This window comes from Meriones unguiculatus, chromosome 6 (genome assembly GCF_030254825.1).
Source record: "Meriones unguiculatus strain TT.TT164.6M chromosome 6, Bangor_MerUng_6.1, whole genome shotgun sequence".
Taxonomy (NCBI): domain Eukaryota; kingdom Metazoa; phylum Chordata; class Mammalia; order Rodentia; family Muridae; genus Meriones; species Meriones unguiculatus.
This window is the reverse complement of record NC_083354.1, coordinates 84,356,734-84,377,619: the sequence shown is the minus strand read 5'-3', so window position 1 is coordinate 84,377,619 and position 20,886 is coordinate 84,356,734. Positions and strand designations below refer to the sequence as shown.

Sequence of the window (20,886 nt, the reverse complement as noted above, 5' to 3'; positions counted from 1 at the left end):
CCTACTGTGGCCTGCTCTGATGCAGGAGTGCTCACTTGTAACACTCTCAACACTCTCATAGCTGGAGCCTCCCTTTTCGAAAACTGGCTGTTTGAGTGTGTTCTCCACCTACATTTTGCCAGTCTAAATCCAAAGAGAATTTGGCAGAAACCAGGACCACAGTTTTCAAGGACCAAAAGGCTGATATGTAGTGTCCCTGATCTGGCTGAAACTCTTGGCTTGATAGGTAGAGTATGGAGATCAGAGTAAGACACATAATGAAAAAACAAAACAAATAAACAAACAAACAAACAAAAAACATTACAACCAACTCATACGCACAAGAGAAACTGGGATGTTCATTGAGTCAAAAATGTTCTAAGTACAGTATGGTGGGTGGAACAAGCTTTTATTTAATCGCAGCTCTTAAGAGGCAGAGGCAAATATGTCTCTGTGGGTTCAAATCCAATCAATTCTACTTAGTGAATTCCAGGCCAACTAGGGCTACATAGTGAGACCCTACCTCAAAAAATTATGCTGAAACCCTAGTACCTGGATATCTCTGTCAGATACATATCTACCTAGAATTAATCTGTCTATCTATGAACCATATCATCTATCTATCTATCTATCTATCTATCTATCTATCTATCTATCTATCATCTACCTATCTAATCTAATCTATCATCTACCCATTGTCTTTTTTCCTTTCTCTTTCATGGTCCCTTCCTTCCTTCTTCTCTGACCCCTCTCTCTTCATCTCTCCTTCTTTCTGCTTTCCTTCATGACCACCAAAACAAAGAAACTTGCCCAGGAGCAGTTCACAGTCTAGTTAGGAAAAGAGACAATATATACTAAGCATAGTAAATTATGTATTATAAGGAAATACATGTAAAGAGAACTGTACAAGAGAACTGTAAAGCAGTGATGAGGATTGTGATAATGCAGAAGCAGTTAAAGCTCAGATGGTCATGATGGCCTCATGAATGAAAGACTCAAGAAAATCAAAAGATTTGGCATAAGATAGTGAAGGAAAATGTATATGATGAAGTGTTTAGATCTTAAGGTGAACCTGTCTAATGAATTTGAAAATCTTCAGTGAAGTTGGACTGACTGAAGTCATGTGACATAGAAGAAGAAGAGTAAGAAAGAAGGCCTGAAAAAGAGGAAGTGGCAAGTCAAACCGGACACTGCAGGCTACAATAATCACTTTGAACTTTGAGGGAAGAAATAAACCTATGGGTTTTTGTTTTGTTTTGTTTTGGATTTTTTTTTTCACTTTATTCACTTTGTATCCCCCCAAAATCCCTGATCTTGGTCTATCAGATCTCATCAGGAGTGGCTGCATTGTCTTCCTCTGTGGCCTGGTAAGGCTGCTCTCCCCTCAGGGGGAGGTGATCAAAGAGCAGGCCAATCAGATTATGTCAGAGGCAGTCCCTCTTCCCATTACTATGGAATCCACTTGGACACTGAACTGCCATGGGCTACATCTGAGCCGGGGTTCTAGGTTATCTCTATGCATGGTACTTGGTTGAAGTATGAGTCTCTGGGAAGACCCCTGTGTTCAAATTTTCTGGTTCTGTTGCTTTCCTTGTGGGGTTTCTGTCGCCTCCATATCTTACTATTTCCCACTTCTTACAGAAGATTCCATGCACTCTGCCCAACAGTTGGCCATAAGTCTCAGCATCTGCTTTGATAGTCTGCAGGGCAGAGCCTTTCAGAGGCCCTCTGTGGCAGGTTCCTAGGTTGTTTCCTGTTTTCTTCTTCTTCCATCCTCTTTGCCTTTCAGGATGGGGATTGAGTGTTTTACTCAGGGTCCTCTCTCTTGATTATTTTCTTTAGATGTACAGATTTTAGTAGGTTTATCCTATGTTATATGTCTATATGAGTGAGTATATATTGTGTGTGTCTTTCTGCTTCTGGGAACCTTTGTAAACAGACAGGCAGAGGAATAACATGACATATACATACATATACACATATGCACACAGGATACACACACACACACACACACGCACACACACACAATGTCTCCTGCTCTATTTTGAGAAGATCATAGTGCAGTGAGAGAAGAAGGGTGCCCTTTAAATGCTTCAGCAATCATCCAAGCAAGAGAAGACAATGATTTACAATGTGGTGTTGGTTCAAGCTGATGAGCATTTGAACTCTGGGTAGATTCTACAAGTAGAAACCTCAAGCATTTGTGACATTTGAATATGAGATATACTAGATGGGGGGTGAGGACATCAGTAACTCCTTACTTGGAGAAGTACTATCTAGAGGAAGTTGTGTTGGAAGTGGTTTGGTAGTTTTGAGGTCAATTCTCACCCTGTGTCCTTTCCCTTCTTTCCTTACCTATCCTCCTTCTCTCTTCCCATTTTGCTTCTTTTCCTTCAATCTGCTTCATCATTTGCTTCTTTTCTTCCCATATATACTTACAGACATCATGAAAATATTGCAAACGGAAAGCAACCTCTCTACGTGCAGAATATAAATGACAATTGGAGTGGAGATGTTTAGAATCAATGATAGGAAATTTGTCATATTATTCCCCTGCTAAAATTTCTGAATTTTGATAGTAGATGATATTAAATAACATATTTTAATAATTTTGAAAATGGAACAATATTTATATAGAGATTATACTTCAAAAGCCAAGTCAAAATCAACTTTAGGGTTCCATTGGTTAATTGTTTTCTTCCCACTAGATTATCCAAAACAAACCAGAACAGCCACAGATAAATAAAACACTGGTTGTCATGTTCTAGAAAAAGTATTTCTTTGTTTGTCTATCCACTAGTCAATAGAGATACTGATGAACTTAGCTAGCAACAGAATATCTTGATTTTACTCTAGGAAATGTAGAGTTAAGCCGTACCCTGGTAGGAAATGTATCCTCGGGCATAATGAAAGCAGACTAGCATTAATTTGGGAAGTTAGTGTTTACATTTTATAGGGTGTTTCTTACTACTTGTGTGAATCTTCGCTAGTCATCCAACCACTCTGTGCCTCAGTTTCCACAACTATGAACTAAAAATAAAAATGTTTCCTGCCTTACATAAGTGTTGAGGATCACACAAGGTCTCAAAGTCCTTTGGATAATGTCACTTATGGTAACCACTCAGACAATTACTGTGTCTTCACAGACTGGAATTCTCTTCTGGTTCCTCAGGCATAGTGGCACACTCCTTTAATCCCAGTACTCAGGAGGCAGAGGTAGGCGGATCTCTGTGATTTCAAGACCAGCCTAGTTTACAAAAGGAGTTCCGGAACAACCAGGGCTACACAGAAAAACTGTCTCAAAAAAAACAAACGAAAGAAAAAAAGAAGAAAGAAAGAAAGAAAGAAAGGAAGGAAGGAAGAAAGAAAGAAATTAAGGAAGGAAAAGAAGGAAGGAAACAAAGGAAGAAAGAAAGAAAGAAAGAAAGAAAGAAAGAAAGAAAGAAAGAAAGAAAGAAAGAAAGAAAGGCACTATTAAGAGATGTAGGTTAGAGAAAGTGTGTCGCTGGAGTGGGGGCAGTGATGAGGTTTTAAATGCCAAGCCCAGTGTCTCTCTCTCTCTCTTCCTGCTGTCTGCAGATCTAGATGTAGAACTCTTGGTGTCTCCAGAACCATGTCTGCCTGTGTGCTGCAGTGCTTTCTTGCCAGGATGATAACGGACTAAACCTCTGAATTGTAGTCAGCCCCGGTTAAATGCTTTCCTTTATAAGAGTTGCTGTGGTCATGGTATTTTTTCATAGCAATAGAAATCGTGACTAAGACAGTTCCCAGGAGTGTATTTACATATTTGATATCGCATAGCACCCCCACACCACCTCTTTCAATATCTATTTGTTTAAGGAAAGAGCAAAGAGGAAAAGCAAATAGCAACAATGACACAAATGTTCAACATAATTGGCTAAATTAATGCTGTGAGATAGTTAATTAAATAACAGATTTTGAAGAAATGTATTTTGAAATAAAAATGCTTGTAAGCAAAACCTACACGTATGCAAACATTTGGAAGGCTTGGAGCCACACGGCCAAGCTTGTGTGAATCACCACTGAAATACGGACAAATATTTGTCTGGGTGATGATGTGAATTTTCTTTAGTGGTTAATGTCAGGAATATCTACTTTGGGTACTCAAAGATCTCACTCACTTCTTCCCTGATGTTCATCTACGTTCCAAGAGAAAATTGACAGTAGTGGAGTTGAGAATTTAATTTCTGATAGGCTGCACACTGTCTTCGATAAGTAAGGCCTACACAATATAGAAAGACTGATGGGCTAGTCTGAGCTTACTTACCAAGGCTGACTGCTTTCCATGGACCCTACACCTTTGCTGAACAATTTTTGCCAGTTATCATCTATGATTAAATAAATAATCGATAATGTTTTAAAAAGAACTTAGCAATAATTTTGATTCTGTGTAGATTTCCAATAGCACAATTTCTACAATATTCTGAAATACTGATTATTTCTTATTTCAGAGAATTGATGCTTGCTGCATATCCCTGACTAGTAAGTATACAGCCAATGCATGGATAAAAGTATAGGAAATAAAATGTGAACTTTTGTCCAAACACAACAGCAACATGCTTTTAGCATCTGTGCTACTTAGCTGTAGTGTCATGTGGACTCTTTTGCTCAAACCAAAAAAAAAAAAAAAAAATTAAATAGCTTTAAAGCAGTATATAACCAGAGTGACTAAGAAGAAATACTATTTAGAAAGTTTAAGCCTTAACATTTAAAAATATAATGATGTATGCCATTTATATTGTATGGTCAGGCTGTAAACTGACTTTTGTGGTTGTTGTTGTTTTTGTTTGTTTGTCTTCTGACTGACTTACCAAACTTACTCAGCTCAGACCTGCACAGACAGGTTTTGTAATGAACATCTGCCAGGAACATGTAAAAACATGTTTCCTGAGCATTTACTTTCATGGATCATAATATCTTCTCTCTTCCACCCTGGTGCTCTCAAGTGTTGGAGTCACTGCAATAAAACCTGCGCTATTACTGAGCAGCAGGACAGCATGCTGAACCACTCTTCTGAGTTTTAAGTCAGTAAGAAGATTCTCTGCGTGCCTGGGTGCGTGGGTTTGTGTATGTGTGCGTGCATGTGTGTGTAGCAAACTAAAAATTTAAAAAACAAAAACAAATGGAGAAGGGTTTTATATACTGGGTTTTATACACTGACATGATCCAAGTTACATCTTTCAGCAGAAGTTTTCAAAGGGTCAAATAGAAGATCAATTTCCACAAGATGAGAGATTGCAGGTAACTGGTTTTAAATAGTTAACAACAGTTAGTTAATCGCAATAAAGCTGTTATCATCAGTAATAGTGAAACTAAATACCAACTACATCTACTCTAAAGTAAAAACACAGTGGGTCTATGTGTTGACTCCTCTAAACTATTTTTTTCTTAATTTGTATTTAGCCATTATTGTTTCTTTGTTTCCTGGTGCCTTTTTCTCAATACTCCAGGCTACAATTTCTTAAGACAGAAGTTACAAAATTCCAACCTTGTTGTTGAGTTGAATTATTCTCACTAATAAAAGGCAGATTTCTTTGCCCAATTGTTCTATTCAAGAGCCTCGTTTCTATTAATTATTCAACTTACTATCAGATACATTCTTTAAAAAAAAAACATGTTTGTTAAAATATTGTTATGTTCATCTGGGTTCAAAGCCTCTTGGTGTGACTGGACACAGCTCTGAGAGCCCAAGTCAGCTTTGGCTTCCTTCACCTATTTGGACCTGCTGCTCCTAGACTGGCATGCATGTCATACCTATACATGATTTAACATTTTATTTCACATTTGAGGTAATTGCTTCTATTTGTCACTTTTGCTGCTTTGTTTGGATGTCCAAATTCAAGCACTTTCTGAGAAAGCTGGTGATTACCTACAGGTCTCTCCCTCTTCCTTCTCATTCTATTGGTGCTTCAAAGGACCCAGAGCCTTGGACACAATGTGAAAACATTCTTTCCCTGAGCTACGCCCTCTGCTCTTTGCTTCTTTAAAAAACAAAATCCACTATTTGATATTTTTACACATGGTGGATTGAAGTTGTTTTTATGCCCCAATCTCCTCTCCTACCTCCAGGTCTCCTGCTAGAAGCTTCTTGACAAATTCCCCTCCTACTTTCCTGTCTTCTCCTTTTTTGTGTGTGATCTGCTGAGTTTAAGTGGAGTTTTTCACTTGAGTGTGGGTGGGAAGTTGCCAACTGGAGTGAGGGCAGCTTACCAGGGCCTACAACACTGAAGAAAAGGATGCTCCCTTCTGTAACAAATGATAGCTGCCAGCAATCCTTCAGTGAGAAGTGGGGCCTGATGGACCCTTCCCCAAACCATGATGGAAGGTTGACAGAGCCAATTTTGTGCTCAATGGTAGGCATGGAATAGATGAACACTGAGTTTGTAGGGGCAACTACTATGCAATGTTATTTATTTACCACTGATAATTATAGAATTCCTGATGTGGCAGTATACCAGGACCCATCTTGTCGACTATTAAACATTAAAGTGTTCTATTAAAACAAGCAAGCTGTTAGACCCAAGTGTGGCATCAGTCATACGTAGAATATTTACACCATGGTAATGAGCATACCCCTCAGATCAGGCTTTTTATTTTGCTTGGGGGGAAGGGAAGGCAGCGGTGGCCATCACACTACATAATCAGCTGTCTAATACAACTATTTTTATTATACCGAACACATGTTTTCATGTCGCTGCTACATAGAGTTCCCTAGAATACATTCAAATGCTCCCGAGAATAGGTAATCCTCTTAAGAAACTGAATTCCAGCGTGAACATGTGTCTGTACCTACAAATCAACTTGCACATTTCCAACATCTGGTCACATCTCTTCATGTCTTAAACTGCTCCCAGTGAAGGATGCAGTAGAAAACGGATTCTTGTAGTTCTGTCTCCTTAACTGTCCAGGCTCCAGGCTACCCTATAACTTCTAGACTAGCATGCTCAACTTCACGGCTGTCCGTCAAACATCTCGCGTATATCTTATCTTTCTAACTCTCTAGAGGCCTCTACTCTGCCTTGGGTGGCCGAGCTGGCAGAAGCACTTTCTTCCAGGGTGGCCCTGACGGCTATAGCAAACCTCCCTTACACACATTTTAATTGTGGCTTGGCTTATCTTCCTTTGCAGCATACAGTAAGCTGCTTACATTTTTAAGCCCTCCCCTTTGCTCTATTTTCTAGACTTTCATTTTCCAAAAGCAATACATGTCTTCTTTGGCCCCATCGTTAGCACTGTATTTAATTTCTAAAGCTCAGTCAGGAAAGGCATTCTCAAAAGTAGGTGTCCTGCGCCTCAGGTTAAGACTTCATCTACATCACATACAGCCTTTTATCCTTCACAATGAACAATAGTGAAGTTGATTCTAAAATCACCTCTGGTGTATTGTCTGTTTAATCTTTTACCAACCAATCGATCTTTGATATTTACTTTCTGTCAACTCTGGATTTGAAGAAAAAAAAAAAAGTACCTCTTTGCAGGTACTATTTCTCCTTCATAACGTATTGTGTGCATACATCTCCTATATTATTCCTCCAATTCTCTTTTTCTATTTTATTTCTTGTCACCAAAATATTGATTCCAATGTTCACAGCCTTTCCAATCAGGAAACATCAGCTACCAAGTTTCCTGCTTTTCGCATGGGCATTCTTAGTACTAGCACTGAACCAAGGGTTTTGCCCTCGTTTCTAAGGTTCTGCTCCAGCTAGTGTGCTTTCTAATACTAGGAATAGGCGTGTTGGTGTGAAGCTGTAAATTCTGGGTGCAGAAGCCCATGGGAAGTAACTCATTACGGAAGAAGCCCAGAAGTTCAAGACCAAAGCCTTGGATCTACTGCTCATAATAAGCAGTGGCCTTAGACAAGTTCCTTGAGGTCTCCAAGCATCAGTCTCTCATCTTCACAGTATAAGTAGGCAGCATAAAGTAGTCTCTGTCCTGCTTTCCAGTGTTTCTACAGTTTCTGTCTTATTTAGAGTTACTATTGCTATGATAAAACACCAGGACCAAAAGGAGCAAAGGGTTTATTTGGGTTATGCTTCCACATCAAAGTCAATCATTGAAGGAAGTTAGGGCAGGAGCTCAAACAGGGCAGGATCCTGTACATAGAGCTGATGCAGAGGCCACAGACGGGTGCTGCTTATTGGCTTGCTCCTCTTGTCTTGCTCATTCTGCCTTTTTATAGAACCCAGGACCAGGGGCCCAGGGGAACAGCACCATCCACAATGGGCTGCCCCCCCCCACCAGTCACAATGCCCAACAGCCAGATCTTATGGGGGCGTTGTCTCAATTCAGGCTCCCTCCTCTGAGGACTCTAGCTTGTGTCAACTTGATACAAAACTATTCCAGTATAATTTTTTGAGCCTATAAATGTTCTACCTTAGACGCCAGGGAAAGTATAAAACAACCATGTAAACATAATCCAGGAGAAACAGCTTTCTACTGCAAACTCAGCTTCTGGCTCTGCCCCCAAAGTATATTACATACATATATCCAGTGGCTTGCCAGGTTTCTACTTCTTTACATATTAACAGATAGGCCAAAGGGGGTAGTCGTAACTTTGCATTTTGGTAAGGCTCTTCTACTTAGTTCTCCGAGATGTTTGCCTACGGTGTGAAGACCTAAGTTGCTTCAGGTGTTTTGCTGTAGAATTCAAATACTAAGGAAAGGCCTGTGCTACGGACACGTGTAACCAATGCCACAGTGCTATCGATGCTCTGAGGGTTGGTCAAAGCAGTTCTAGGAAGCTGAGCTATGTTGTTTCCACGGCCTGTTAAGCCAGGCTTAGGCTGATTGTCAGCAATTAAATTCGCTACACATATCTTTTTGTCTTCCCTAAGAAGTAAAGCCAAATCTTAGAGAAAAGCAAGACAAAAATGAGTCTCGAAAACCCCAAGTCTAGGGTACTTCTGTTCGCAAAGGAAATTAACACACCTGAAAAGGATTATTACAGTCATTCATTTATTTCCTAAAGCATCTCCAGCCCATGGCTTTCTCTGTCAGGTGACTCCCAAGACTATTTGCTATTCCCATCCCTCAAATGGCCCACTAGCATTTCCTGTTGTGAATTAGCTGCTCAGGGCATTTGAACCTGATCCTAAACACATCCAGATTCTGGGGGCTTCAGGCTTCCTCCTAGACTGTCTGAGGCAAAATACACCTCACCCACTAGAAAAGGACCCATAAGTTTGGTCCCAGTGCCTGGAGCAAGAAGGTGGTAAGGTCAAAAAGAATGGAGAAGGGTTTCCACTGCTTCTTTTCTAGAGGAGATGGCTCAGTTGAGGAATAACTGAGTGTCAAAGCAAGGGACAGAAAGGGCAGGATGCAAGGGTGACAGCCACAGCTATCAGGAACAACCCAGTGAGGCAAGTCAGAAAGCTTACAAAGCAGCTTCGGTCAAGGTGAAAGGCAGAAATGGTCTGAAGGGAATGGCCACTAACATCTAAGCCGCGCTGTACCTTCTACCCTTATAGAGGGTAAGGAGTCTTGTGTTACAAAGACATACCTCCACTTGCTCAGGATCCAGGTCTCTGATCTTCTGAGGCCCAGTCTATGGTCAGTGTGGTTCTCAACTTTCCTAACACCGTGACCCTTTAATTCAGTACCCCATGTTGTGGTGACCCCCAGCCATAAAATTACGTCAATTACTACTCGTAACTGTAATTGTGTTAACTGGTGTGGATTGTAATTTAAATATCTGTGTTTCCTGATGGTCTCAGGAGACCCCTGTGAAAGAGTCCTTTGACACCCCTCCCCAAATGGGATGTGACCTACAGGTTGAGAGCCACTGGTTTAAGTCTCTATCATCCATTAAAAGTTTCATGAGCATTCTTTTAAATGGAAAATGCAAGGAAGAAGAAGGGAGGAAGAGCATAAAGAAGACTAGGCAAGGAAAAAGGAAGGGAGGGAAGGAAAAAAACACGATAAAAATGTACATTCTGGTGGGACTTTTAGAAAGACAAAACAAAGTGAAAAACCAAAATAAAACAAAACTAAACCAAATGATCCAAGTTAGAGATATATGATATCCTTTTTGAACACACAGCCCAAATCATCCAATACGGGTATTTAGCAGTCTCTCCATTGTTTCAAGAAAGGCAGGTTAGATGGATGTGCTCCATGAGCTGCCTTAAAAATCCTTTTGCTTATCTCACCTTGGAAGATGCATGTTAACTTTAAGAGAGAAAGAAAGGAAAAGTGGGCTCTGCCAACAGTATGACATATGTTTTGGGAAGAAATGCCATGCGGTGAGTTTTCCTTTTCAAAAGAAAATCGGACTCTGGAGGGAGAGTGAGCGCCCTTCCTGCACGCCTCTCTCCTGTGGCTGCTCCTCCACTGCCAGCCTTCTGAAATAGAAGTTCAACATGATGCAATGTATTAAATCCATGTTTTCTGCCAGATTCTGCTCCGGTGCAAATGTTCTTTTGTTTCCCTGCTCACATTTCCACAGCTCAGAAGGGATTCTTTTCTGGTGTAACGGGGAGAGATAGGGATCTGAAAAGCAGGTCAGCGAAAGATCCCATGGACTTGGGAAGCTGCCAATCAATGCTGTAAAATAAAGCATGTGACACAGGCTGGGCTGATATCATCAAGTCTGTTTCTCCTGGTGCTGGGGGGCGATGGGGGTGGAGTCTGAAGAAAAACCGGTAAAGGCAAAAATGGGGAATTTGTAAAGTGTCACAGTTTGCAATCAAAAATTGTTTTCCAAGTCCGCCTAACTCCAAGACCTTTTCCAGGCTAGGTAGCCTTTGAATTCAGCAGGAGGTGATATTCTTGGGGCTGCCTCTGGAAGCTAGAATTACACAGCCCAGCAGTGTTCCCTTTCCAAACCCTCAACTTTGTCTTTTTTTTTTTTTTTACAGGCAGACACGTACTCAAAAGCTCCCAGTAGTGTGTGTGTGTGTGTGTGTGTGTGTGTATGTGTGTGGTGGAGGAGGTGGAAGGTGTGGGGAGGAGAGGTTTACTTTGCAGCAGCCCCTTTGAAGTGTTTAATTCCTCTCTTGTAATCTGGGCATCAGCACACATTGTAAGCTATCAGTTTTGGTTCAGCAGTTCTGGTCTTAGTGGCTGATATTTTCCCTTGTGGTTCAGGGCCTCTGTCCAGCAGCTGGGTGGCAAAGTTTGTTTTATCTGGATTCAGAAATGGTAACAAATTAAATTCATATTCTCTCTCTGTCTCTGTCTCTGTCTCTCTCCCTCCACCCCTCTTTATCTCTGCTCAGCATTCTCAAATTTAGGCTGAAGGAACCTCTGCAACAGCGTGTGTGTGTGTGTGTGTGTGTGTGTGTGTGTGTGTGTATGTGTGTGTGTGTACACATGTGCATGCTCAGGGGAGGACTGAGGGTTGTTTTTTTTTCTTCTTCTTCTTCTTCTTTTTGAAAATACAGGAAATGCATAAAAGAAAGACAGTTCAGTTTTAGCCGCTGCTTCCCCTCAGCTCCTTTCTATCCCCACCCCCACTACCCAGCACCGGCTTTTAATTTTCAAAAGCACTGCAATTGCTTGGTGTGGTTTCAAGAGCTGGGGTGCCATTCTCCCTGATGATGACTCTGCTGACGTCAATGGCATTCTTATCGTGCCGAGTGCGACATCAGAAACCAGCCCTCAGAGGCTCCTCTTATTCACGGCGCCTGGGCTCTCAGCAAAACGCGGACCGGATTTCAGCAAGGCAAGGCTCCTTTGCTCCAGCGAGCCAGCGCTGTGCCCTGCAAGGCAGCCTCCTTGGTCTGCGGCTCGCCAGTTAGGATCCTGTCCTTTAGTGTCCTCTCCTTCAAGGACCCCGAAGGGGAAGAGAGTGCTGAGTGGGAACACAGGCCTCCCTCAGCTTGCAGACCTGTGGTCTGTGTCCCTCCCCCCCAGGACGGATGCCAGCCAACGCTGCTCCTGGTCGGTCTTTAGGGTTCACTAAAGCTTTTGATAGAAGATTATTTTCTTATACTGTGTTGCAGGCTCAGTCCTTGAAGTGATCTTAGTTTTCACTCCCTGAATCAGAACCATATTGGCTCCATACTGCAGTAAACACCTTTGCCTCCCTTTTAATAAATATTTTGTTTAAGAAATGAGATTGTAGGGATAGAGAAAATAATAATAGCTCAGTATAGAATAATATCACAGCGAACTGAGCATTTTACTGTAAATATGACTGTTGGAGAAGTCTAATTGAAGGGCTGAATTTTCAAGGTACTAAAGTCCATTATTTATTTCCTCTCCAGGAGTTGCAGACAGCTATCATGGCGATGATGAAATGCCCTTCTGTTTGCAGTTAAGTTTATTAGGGTTCAGCTCTACCCTCAGATTTCAGACATGGCTACAGCTCAGATGGAAGGGTGCAAAGAGCCAAGGTCACTTAGCATGGCAGAACGGTGCGCATCTCATCTAAACAGGCATCATCTGCCTGACTTCGATACAGATGCATCAAACGCCGGAGCCATGACTCCCAGAAGATTGCTAACCTGCTTAGCAGGAGCTTAGCAGGAGAAACTATTCAGAAGAAACTCCTTTTGGCACGCAAAGGTACAGTCACCAGGTCTAACCAGTGATGTTCAGAATCCTTGCACTGAAGGATGTCAGCCTGTGCTTCATTCAGACCTTCTACTTTCAGATGAGGAACTGACGCCCAAAGACGGTTGTATGATTTGTTCACGATCACACGATTATTAAGCCACAAGGCTGACAAGCTCATGTAGTCTCAAACAAAATGTCATGCTCTTCCAGGCAACATGGTAAACTGTCTGTGGGTCTGAGGATCTGAGCTGGATCTGCAAAACCCATGTTAAAATTCAAGGCCTAGTGGGATGTGTTTGAGTTTGTAATCCCAGCTCAGGGCAGACAAAGACAGGAAGGTACTTGGTGCTCCACTGGCCAGCCAGTCTAGCCTTATTTGATGAACTCCGGACCAAAAGGAGACGCTGCCTTAAAGGAACTGAGTGGTGTTTCTGAGAATGACACCTGAGGTTGTTGTCTGGGGTCCACATATACACACAGGCACACATGAGCAAACACACACACACACACACACACACAGAATGGAAGCTGGGTGTGTTGTTTTACTCAGGAAGTTAAGCAGGAGAATTACCAAGAATACAAATGCCAGCCTGTCTCAAAAAAAAAAAAAAAAAAAAAAAAAAAAGAGTAATAATGGATTTGATGAGTTCTCGGAAGTAATGGTAAGTTTTACTGAGTTCCAAAATATATGGGCAACTCAGACCCAGTCTGAGTTAAATACACACCCCCACTGCTACCGGCTAAATAGTGTAATTTACTTCCTTCCTAATTCGTGCCATTGCTTTAATGTCTGATGGCTTGTATTTGTGCTTTGGTTTGCCCAATACTGTTGCCTCTTCTTTGGAGGTCTGTGGCTACCTTCATGAATCTCCTCCTTCTGATGTTTCGTTCTTGACACACATCTATCTTATTCTGGTTCAGAAGGGAGAGATGTGGTAGGCCTGAAAAATGCCGGCTAGTGGGGCAGGCAGATCTCAGATGCAAACTTCACTTAAGCTCCTTTGCCACTATGTCATTTCAGCATCTTTCTTCATTCTCTAAGCCACAGTTTTCTTATCTGTTAGATAGGAATGGAGACTCCTACCTTGCCGGGTTATTTGAAGAGCTTGAGATGATGTTTACTAAGCTCTGTCGCACCTCCTGGCTCATGGGAGAAACCAAATACAGAATAATAACTCAGACGAAGGCTTTGTTGCTGTTATTGTTTGTTTGAAAGAGGAAAACCACAAGAAAGGAGGTGATATTTTCTCCCTTGTACGAGGAGTAAGATCTTTAGTGGCACTGAAATTAGGAGACACTATTCCTTTAAGACTTTTTTCCCCTGCTGAGAAACTGATTATCTAAAGTAAATACAGGAGCTTCGGCCCGCGCTATGAATTTCATAAAACAGGATGGGTTGCATTTTGCACAAAGCGCCTGATTACTTCTAGATGTCAAGTAGATGCAGAACCTAATTGTGCTCTTAAAAATCCTTCAAGGATTATTCTGAAGCTGGTCTGTTCGAGCTACTTAGGCGGTTAAGGGCTTGTGGATAAGCCTGTTTCTGGTTCTCCTCTCTCTGAGTCAAACTGTCTGTGTTCATCTGAGCCTCAGTAGCTGTGTGTGCACTGAGAGGCCAGCTTCATTCCTCCATCATGAAGGTAGATCCAGGTTAAAGGCAGTAAGCTCTGGAAAGCATAACTGTTTGGGAGATGCTGAGCCGCCCCACTGGGCAGCGGTTCTCGGCTTTTCCTGTTGCCGAGACCCTTTAATACAGCTCTTCATGTGGTGGCGACCCTGACCGTAACATCATTTTTTATTGTTACTTCATAACTGATTTTGGTACTGTTAGGAATTTTAATGTAAATATCTTTGCTTTCAGGCAGTCCTAGGTGACCCCTGTGAACCCAAAGGGGTCCTGACTGACAGGTTGAGAATTGCTGCCATAAAATATATTTTTCACTGCATACTAGGCAGTGACAAAAATTGAGCTCCTTTTTATTTGATATTGAGATTTGCATTAGTACAAAAGTGTTTCTTTCCCTTTGTACACTGAAAGTTTAATATAAAATGGTAATGACACTTAGGAACAAACGGTAGTCATCTCGGTTTAAGTTGGCTCACCCCAATTTCACAAGCAAAACCAAGTTGGTCTGCGTAAGTTCGAGGTTGGAGGTGAATCAGGGAAACCCAGATGTTGAAAGAAGGATGTGTGATTCACAGAATGGTATTTAGCTTCGTGATTTAGCTGAGAAGAACCAATCTCTGCCTGGGACACCAGAGAAGAGAGACTCATTTTTAGCAGGTCACTAGCCCTTAACACAGATAGATCTGGACCCTGTGCTGTAGTAAACCTTTAAATAGGTAATTCCTCTTCTTCATCACACAAGCCACAGGAAAGGGTCTAAGTCACACAAGACAACCGTGTCAACAGCTAAGGAAGGTTTAATGCACACTTGATCGTGCGGCTCCCTTCATTAGGATGCTCTGTCAAGACAGCATGGCCCCCAGCTGGAGGATCTGTATCAACCTGAGTAGTGGGAGTCATTTTCTGTGGCTTCCAGCCCAGGGGACATACCTTCTGCTTCTATCATCCCAGAGCTGGTATGTTTTTCAAACACAGAAAAGGTGCCTTAGACATACAAAAAGCCAGGGCAGGCCCATCAGATTTTGGCCTGAGTCCTGTTTGTGGTTTAGTTACACATTCTCATAGCAACTGTACTTTGCATTCACCATCATCATGACATTTCGTTCCTGCACTCTGCTTGCGTTTTTCCTTGCTCTTCTAGAGCGTAAAGTCAGAATGGTGATCATATTCTTGACATCTGTGTTTCCAATTGGTCCACAAAGTAGTCAGTCAATAAAATATTGCCATATAAAGCGTTGGGTTATGTCATATTCGGTACCATGTTCTTCAGCAGAAGTTAGTCTTCAGAGGATAGGAAGAACTGACAACTGGCATTTCCATGGTCATGGGTGTGCAATTCCAAAATAGTGTTTCGCTGGTCTTCAGAAAAATTTAAAATAACAATAGTAGCATGGCTAATGCATTCATGTATGCATTCACACACACACACACACACACACACACACACACACACCACACACCAAAACACACACACACACACACACACACACACACACACACACACACAAGGTGTCTATAGACCCACCTGAAAGATGGCTGCTCTTTTGGCCTTTAATCAAATGTATATAGAAATATAAGACATAGTCACTGTAATATGAAATCACGGTTCTAGTACCTGACAGCTGTTCTAAAGAGTTGGTGATTCTGTGTTGGGTGCTATTGCTTTTTATTTTGAAATTGCGAAGTCTGGGAACCATAAGTGCCGCCACAGTTCCCATCAGAACACAGACTTGAGTGTTCTGTGATGAATGCCTTAGTTTTTAATAGCATGTGGCTCTAATTTAGAACCCTTCCTTCTTCTACTTCCTCACTTGGTTTTGCTTTTTTTCTGAAGACTTCCTACAACTGTGCTATTTCCCAACTTCATCAGTTTCAACGTGCAGTGGTGAATGGTTGCTTCTGCCCCAGGGTCCATTTAACTGCCCTTCTTCAGAAACTAATTTTACAGCTTTTGAAGAAGCATGCTAAGATTTTTAACTTCTAAATTATAAGCATGATAATAATGAACCCATTAGACCCACCTAAAACTCATTGGAATAATTGCTGCTATAATCTTGAAAGGTGCAAGTAGATAAATTTTGTCTGCACAGTACCTCATGGAGTACCAAGTGGTGAAGGGAACCCTACCTGATTTCCCTCAGTCCTTGTAGGAAGTTGGAGGTGCTATAGCTTGGGTGTTGAATAGAATCCAAAGGTTAGCGGATCCATCCATGTCTGAGGCTTGAGTGAGGTACCATGGGGTCTGTTAACAGTGGGACTAGTGAGAGGGCCTTGGTTAGTAGATGCATGAGATTGTGGGGACTTTTTCCATTTCTTCTACCCTTTGGCTTGTTGCTGATGTAGAGACTCAGTTCTACCGTTTGTTCCCATCACTGCCATTCGCCATTCTCACCACAGGCTCCAAATAATGGAGCTACTTGATCACAAATCAGAACCTTCAAAATGTTAATCTAACCTTTTTATTTTATAAGTTATCTTACGTATTATGTCGTAATAATGGAAAGTTGACTGCTGAACACATGTTCTTTCTCTGCTATAGTTTTGACCAGAAATATAACTCTCATTAAATGTGACATGAAGGACTACTGACCTAAATAACTTGTCATAACACATACATGAAGGACTCGAACCAGACTATTTAATGTCAGAATTATTCAGAGTACCTAATTTATATGCCGTGATAATATTTTAAAATCAAGTTTAAAAAATGCCTAATGTAACAGAAGCATGCAAATCAAGGAACACATGAAAATAACACTGGTTTAATCTTCCTTAAGAAAAATCCCTTTTGCTATTCCAGCCACATACCTATGTGCCAGACAATGGAATTGGTGGCCTGCTGTTTGTATTCAGTCTTCCTGACCGTGAGAAAGGGCATCCATTCTCCACTCTGCTTCACAGTATGATTAACCCAAGGCCAAGCTCTGTATTAGGAACGCTCTTGCCTGTCAAACCCTCAAGTCCTAGGAAAGATGTTCCTAAACTTTCCCAGCCTGGTTTGACAACAGCACAAGCCATGAGAGCACGCGATGTGTTAGGAATTTGATTTACTGAGACTAGTACTTTTAGCAGTGTACACTGAATACACACTGCCATTAGAAGTCCTGCTGAGCTCCACCCCTATTCTCTCCTTAATTGGAAAAACACCCAAAACTCTCTCTCTCTCTCCCTCTCTCAAAAGACAAGCCCCTCCCGTCATTGTGTGTAGCATCATTCATACTTCTTGAGCGTTATACAGTGAATGCTGAGCCAATGGCATAGATCAATGAGTTCAGACACAGAAAGATCTAGATTCAACTTGTAGCTTTGCTGCTTAGAATGCGCAAGGATCAAGCAGTTTATTGGTACCTTCTCATCTGTATGAAGGAGTCTACTGAATCACGAGCATTCGACGTGAAAGGAAACTTTCAGAAAGAAAGCATAATTTAAGCACTGAAATATTATAATAGTTATTATAATCCTACAGGTGACCTAGCACTGAATATGCTGAGCCCTGTATATGTCACCCCCAGGTCATCTCTGCCCACCTCCCCATTTGGCTGGAGCAGCTCAGTGAAACCTTACTCATCACCACAGTTGCCACATCTTTGTCTCTGTTTCCCCTGAAGGGAACAACTGGGCAGATGCCTGTGACTAGACAGGAGCTGCCTAGTTAGTCGCTTGTACTATGCCTGTGAGTTCTGTGTTCTGTGGGCTATTCTAGAAGGCCAAGGGAACATGAAATCCTATACAAATTTTAACTAGAAAGTGCTCAACTTCCTTGGTCATCAGGGAAATGCAAATCAAAACGACCCTGAGATTCCACCAATCAGAATAGTTAAGATCAAAAACTCAAGGGACAACACATGCTGTAGAGGATGTGGAGAAAGGGGAACCCTTCTCCATTCCTGGTGGAAATGTAAACTCGTACAACTACTTTGGAAATCAATCTGGTACTTTCTCAGACAATTAGGAATAGTGCTTCCTCAAGATCCAGCTATACCACTCCTAGGCATATAGCCAAAATATGCTCAAGTACACAACAAGGACATTTGCTCAACCATGTTTGTACCAGCTCTACTCATAATAGCCAGAATCTGGAAATAACCTAGATGTCCCTCAATGGAGGAATGGATACAGAAATTGTGGAACATTTACACAATGTAATACTACTCAGCAATTAAAAACAAGGAAATCATGAAATTTGCAGGCAAATGGTAGGAAGTAGAAAAGATCATCCTGAGTGAGGTATCCCAGAAGTAGAAAGGCATACATGGTATATACTCACTTATAAGCAGATGTTAGATATATAATATAGGATAATCCTACTAGAATCTATACACTTAAAGAAGCTAAGCAAGAAGGAGGACTATGTGTAAGATGCTCAATTCTCATTCAGAAAGGCAAATGGGATAGCTATCAGAAAAGGGAGAGGACAGGAGCCTACCTGAAAGATTCTACCCAGCAGGGTATCCAAGCAGATGCTGAGAGTCACAGCCAAACTTTGGGCAGAGTACAGGTAATCTTATGAAAGAAGGGAGAGATAGAAAGACCTGGAGGGGACAGGAGCTCCATAAGGAGAGAAACAGAACCAAAAAAATCTTGGTCCAGGGGTCTTTTCTCAGACTGATATCCAACCGAGGACCATGCATGGAGATAACCTAGAACCCCTGCACAGATGTAGCCCATGGCAGCTCAGTCTCCAACTGGGTTCCCTAGTAAGGGGAACAGGGACTGTCTCTGACATGAACTCAGTAGTTGGCTTTGATCATTTCCCTTCCCCTTCCATCCTCCCCCACCCCAGTAGCAGGAGTGGAGGAATGGGGCAGCCTTGTCAGGGGAGGGGCAGGGAGGAGAAGTGGGAGAGATGGCAAGGTTGGGAGGGGATGAGGGAGGGGGCTAAGCTGGGACACAAAGTGAATAGATTGTAATAAATAAAAAAATAAATTAAAAATTTATATAGAGACAAAACTCAGGATAACAAAAATTGTTCCCATCCCCCCAAGACCCCATTCTGTGTGTGATGTTCTAAGACTAGCATTTAGGCAGCCTCACAGGCAGTGTCTCTTATAACATAGCAGCTAGCTGTGTTTCTTGTGGAGACTCGACAAATTTGGAATGCACTTTTTCATATTCTCAGAAACTGTTCTTTTTACCTCACTCTGGTTTTGCTTCCTTGGGTTTGCATGACATCCCTTGCTCATCAAACGTTAGCATGTCTGACTATTCCTCTAGAAAATTTAGGCTAAATATATAAGATTTAGGGTTTGTGTCGGGGTGAGGGTTGTAAATGAAGCAACTACACAAAAGATGGAGGTCTTGAGAGAGAAAGGCAACAAACCCAGAACACCTGCCATCAATTCTACTTGCCTTTTGGATTTCTCCCGTCAAAGTTCTGGAAGTCACATGACCACCATCTTAACAGCAAAAATTAGTAGAGCAAAGAGCCTTTGAGGAAAGTTATCATGCATTTCATTTCACAGGGTTTCATTTCAAATATTCAGTTATAGCACAAGATAACATATTTAAAACCATTTAACATTATCTTATGAAAGAGATATTCTCTTCAAAAAGCTGTGGGTTTTGGAAATTAAATGAGGTGGAACAACAGAGTGCTAAAATGTAGCATTCTTTTCTCTAGAAACATGCCCTCACGTTCCAGAAAAAGCTACACACTGAGGTTCCATACAGGACAAATTCAATACCCATTCTAAAATCTAGCATTTCTCTTATTGCTTGCAAATAATTGTCTATAACTGTAGTTTTTCTTTTCTTCCCATGAGGACCTACAGTAGTAATTCTTCTGATTCATTTCACATTCTTTTTCTTTTTTCTGTCTTTCTTTTTTTTCAAGACAGGGTTTCTATAGGTAGCCATGGCTGTCCTGGACCCCCTTTGTAAACCAGGCTGGCTTTGAACTCACAGAGATCTGCCTGCCTCTGACTCTCCAAGTATTTGGACTACAGGCATGCGTCACCATGGCCGACTTCATTACACATTCTTTACTCTCCCTCATAGTGATGTGATCTTGAGTGCCCCCAAGTTTGCCTGTGCTGCCTTCCTTCAATTTACATGCTACAGTCTTCTCCCCAGGCCTGGCGACATCAATACATATGATCTCTACTTGATCTGGGCTTCTTTCATCTTCATTTCCTTGATTTTTTAAATACTACTTTTTGCCTAGCCATATTTGCTGAGTTGGCGCCTCACAGGTGGTTTGGTTTGTGGCATATTTTAATGGCTATGAAACTATGGGCTCAGTTACTGGGTTGTAATGAGTTACATAATGCATATGCAAACCAGTGCACAACAAGACGATTTCCCTGAGACCATGAATGACCCAGGAAACTCCATGACAAAGAAACTGATCCTCTCTACATGTCCCCTGGCAAGGATGTGCACAGTTTGAAGGATGAACCCTTGCTATGAGGTCCCTAGGTCTGTGGAGGGCACATCTGGTAATCATCCAACTGCAATGAGGCACATTTATTTCTGTTACCATTTGGTTTATTTATTTTATTTTGATTTGGCTTGTTTTCTTTTCTTAGCAATCAGGCTCCCCCTCCCCCCTGCTTTGGCAAGCAGTGGTAATAGTTGTTTTCTCTAGGAAATGTTTAACCTTTCAAACCCAACAAGTGTTACAGACATTCTAAATTCAATTAAATGTGGTCCCAGACCTCTGATGTCTATAACCCTTTCTTTTTTTTTCACTCACTGCCCATATTTACCTTACTTGGAGTCAAGTAAATGAAGATGAGCCTTCAGTGATCCTGAGCTGAAAT

General features: G+C 41.6%; 1 protein-coding gene across 6 annotated transcripts in view; it reads right to left on the bottom strand.

Moving 5' to 3' along the window:
* Pde4d (phosphodiesterase 4D) overlaps nucleotides 1-20,886 on the bottom strand; it is an 820,129-nt gene that overhangs the window by 111,127 nt on the left and 688,116 nt on the right. The gene's annotated exons all lie outside the window — the stretch shown is intronic.